Source organism: Babylonia areolata, chromosome 24 (genome assembly GCF_041734735.1).
Source record: "Babylonia areolata isolate BAREFJ2019XMU chromosome 24, ASM4173473v1, whole genome shotgun sequence".
In the NCBI taxonomy this organism is placed as follows: Eukaryota; Metazoa; Mollusca; class Gastropoda; order Neogastropoda; family Buccinidae; genus Babylonia; species Babylonia areolata.
Genome location: NC_134899.1, coordinates 14,713,512 through 14,716,924, shown reverse-complemented (window position 1 = coordinate 14,716,924; position 3,413 = coordinate 14,713,512). Strand labels below are relative to the sequence as shown.

Sequence of the window (3,413 nt, the reverse complement as noted above, 5' to 3'; positions counted from 1 at the left end):
TCTGTGTCTCAGTCTCCCTGTGTCTATGTCTGTCTGTCGGTCAGTCTGTGTCTATGTTTGTTTCTGCCTGCATATCACTCGTTTTGAACGATTTGCGTTGATATCACCTGATACTGACCTTCGTTTACCTGGCGCTGATGTCATGTTTGATCAACATTTGTAATACAATGTAACATCTGGTGTCTTTGTTTTCCACTGTGATGCATCTCCGGGAAAATCACTTTTGACGCAGAGCAGTGTCACGGGCATATGCAAGCACCTGTTCTTGTGTACGTTGTGTATACGTGTGTGGCGCGGACACACACACACACACACACACACACACACATATATATATATATATATATATATATATATAGGGGTAAGGTGTGGTGGTATGTGTGTGTATGTTTTTGCGAAGGAGAACGTGTCGCCGAAGTCAGACGCTTATTATTCAAATTGTTTATTTTTTCATCTGCATATATGATCTTATTTACCTATGAAAGCCAACACACAACACGCATTACACAACATTTAACCAAGAGACTGTCAACAGTATCTACGATGTCCGCCAGATCCAGAAGAGGTGCATAAAACAGAACACAGGCTTGTGCATCATTTTTTGTTGTCGATCCGACGAAGGCCTTTGATACTACAAGTCTAGGAGGCCCCTGAGTAGGGCTATCCAACTGTGGTCATACTCGGAAGTTTGTCATCATGATAAGAATTTTCCACGATGACATGATGACAAGCGTGAGAACCCTCTTCCTACCTGAAACGGAGTTAAACAAGGATGTTTTCTAGAACCTACGCTGTCCAGTGTCCTGAATTCACTATGCCATTTACACTGGGTTCAGGCACCAGACATCTACTCCTTTTTTTTTTTTTTTTAGCAGACGTGGTGTTGCGTATATGGATCAGTCTTCACGCTTTGACACCTCCTTGAAACTGAAACTGCACAATTACATTTGTGGGAAAAACGTCTTTTGCAATATAACAGCGTATAACTGTTGTAGGACAGAAGTGGGGGGCAGATAGGGTAAGAGAGCGTGCGAGCGAGCGAGCGAGCGAGAGAGAGAGAGAGAGAACATACAATTAAACTGAACACGATATCCAAGCAATAGATAAGAAATAAAGGTAGATAAATAGATAGATAGAGAGTGGGGAGAGAGAGGGTTAGAGAGAGAGAGAGAGAGAGAGAGAGAGAGAAGAGAGAGATAGAGAGAAAGAGACAGAGAGAAATGGGGTTCGCGAGAATAACCTTCAAAAGAAAAGAGAGAAAAAAAACCCCCAAAAAACTCACATGTACGAAACCAGTATGAAGAAACCCACACAGGAAAGTGAATCTTCACACTGCCCTGGTTCTCCCCTAAACCCGAACGACTGCTATCAACCACTGCACTCAAGTTTCACACATCGACAGTGACCCCCCAACCTTGTTCAAACAGGACCAGCCAGAGCGCATGCCTTGAGTTTGCGGTGCGTCTCTGCAAACACTGTGTACAACTCTGCGTTATCAGAACAACACTCTGGTTGAGCCCTGAATAATATCCGAAACGATTTACGCTCTTCAAACAGAATTTATCCACATCTCACACTTGTCGGGCTGTGTCACACGTTTAGTACACCGGTCTTGGAATACGTGTACAGTTTTTGAGGAATGAGTTTGGGTTATTTTCGGGGTTCTTTTTTTCTTTTTCTTCTTCTTTTTTTTTTTTTTTTGACACTGGCTAGTTATTGATTCCATACCTAGATAGGCACTTTGCTGTAGTAAACACACACACACACACACACACACACACACACACACACACACACACACACACACACAGTGCTGTTCTTGCTATTGTGTTTTACCCATCTGTTACAGTTGTGATAAATCGGCACCTAACACTGGTGAATATTATACTTGGGACACGACAACACAGCAGACTTTGATGGTGTCATTAGTTTACTTTGTTACGGTACGATGTATACCCGACCCCCCCTCCCCCCATGTCCCTCCCCCCCTCCCCACCATATCAGGTGGTGTGATGAACGAGGAAAACGAAATTGGAAGGGACCTATCTGACACACACTGACACTACCAGAACAACAACACGTTAACACGTTAACGAGCGACACTGTCAGTTTTTGTTTTGGGTGCCTATGATTCAAACTCACAACATGATGGATACATACCATCGTTAATTCTTTTCTTGCAAAGTGGCCACCCTATATGACTATAATTCAGGATTCTACCTAGTATTGTCACAATTAAGATTAAATGTATATGAACCTGATACAAAAAAGTTTGATATTGTGACGGATGTCTGTATGGGTGAAATATTCACCTGTCGCTAGCTTTCTTGCTTTTGCTCAGCTGCCTTTTTTATGATGATGACGACGATGATTTTCTTTTTTTAAATTTTTTATTCTGGTCTGTGTCTAAATTATGAATGCTTTGTCCTTTTCTTCCTATACTAATTTTCTTTCTTCTCTTAAGTATCCAGTTGTGTTATCAAGAAATGTCATGAGAACTATTTATCTAAAAAAAAGAATCCCCTCTTTCCGCGCAAAAAGCTAGGTAGTTGTCGAGGAAAAGCATGCAATGTGGGTTTATGATTAACAACTTTAGTTCGGTTACTATCACTTTGCGTGTCATCACCCTGATTTCCTTCTTTCTTTTCTTTTATTTATCACTTTAACTCGAAATGTTGTGGAGTTTCTGCTCGGTCCAATGTTATCATGTTTTCATTTGTGATTTGAAGCCAGTTGATAATGCTCTGTCCTGTGGGCAGGGATACGGTTCAGATGGGAGTTACTGACGTCAGTAGGGGGGCCAGTAGATGAGTGTCCTGCGTTTGTTAAATCGCCACTGATCATCGATGTGACACAGCAAAAGTGCAGGGTTTCCTTTTGTGTGTGGCGTCCTGGCGGCCTAACATCGATAGTTCCCTGGACGCTGAGACTACGAAGTACTAACACGGATGTGGCCGTGTATGGGGGACTTGGGATAAGCGGCGTGGAAGTAACGCCAGTGAAAAAGTGCAAATTTGGGGGCAGCAAAAAACAACAACAAAAAACAAAGCAAAAAAACAACAAAACAAAACAAAAAACAAAAAACAAAAACAAAAACAAAAACAAAAAACCCAACAAAAAACAAAACCAACCCCCCCCAACCCCCCCCCCCCCAAAACCAAACAACCCCCCCCCCAGAAAAAAACAAAAACAAAAACAAACAAAAAACCAACAAAAAACCAACAACAAAACAACAACAAAACAAAACAACAACAACAACAACAAAAACAACCCCAAAAACACAACAAAACAACACACACACCGAAAAAAACGTAAAGAGTCCGGTGGAGATACACGTCCTTCCTTTCGAAAGGGTCTAGAGGTCATCATGGGAAAACCTTGACCTTGACCTTTATCGTATGAAGGTCGTAAGA

The 3,413-nt window shown here is 41.8% G+C and overlaps 1 protein-coding gene across 4 annotated transcripts in view; it reads right to left on the bottom strand.

Moving 5' to 3' along the window:
• The window catches only part of LOC143298944 (monocarboxylate transporter 14-like), a 14,763-nt gene extending 13,310 nt beyond the window's left edge, over positions 1 to 1,453 (bottom strand). For 2 of the 4 annotated variants that reach the window (XM_076611986.1, XM_076611987.1), the window contains exon 1: positions 1,283 to 1,452. The gene's annotated coding sequence lies outside the window, so the exon portion shown is untranslated. Of the gene's footprint in view, positions 1 to 1,282 lie in introns of all 4 variants that reach the window. The other 2 variants (XM_076611988.1, XM_076611989.1) reach the window with 2 other exon arrangements.
• Positions 1,454 to 3,413: the final 1,960 nt, after the last annotated feature.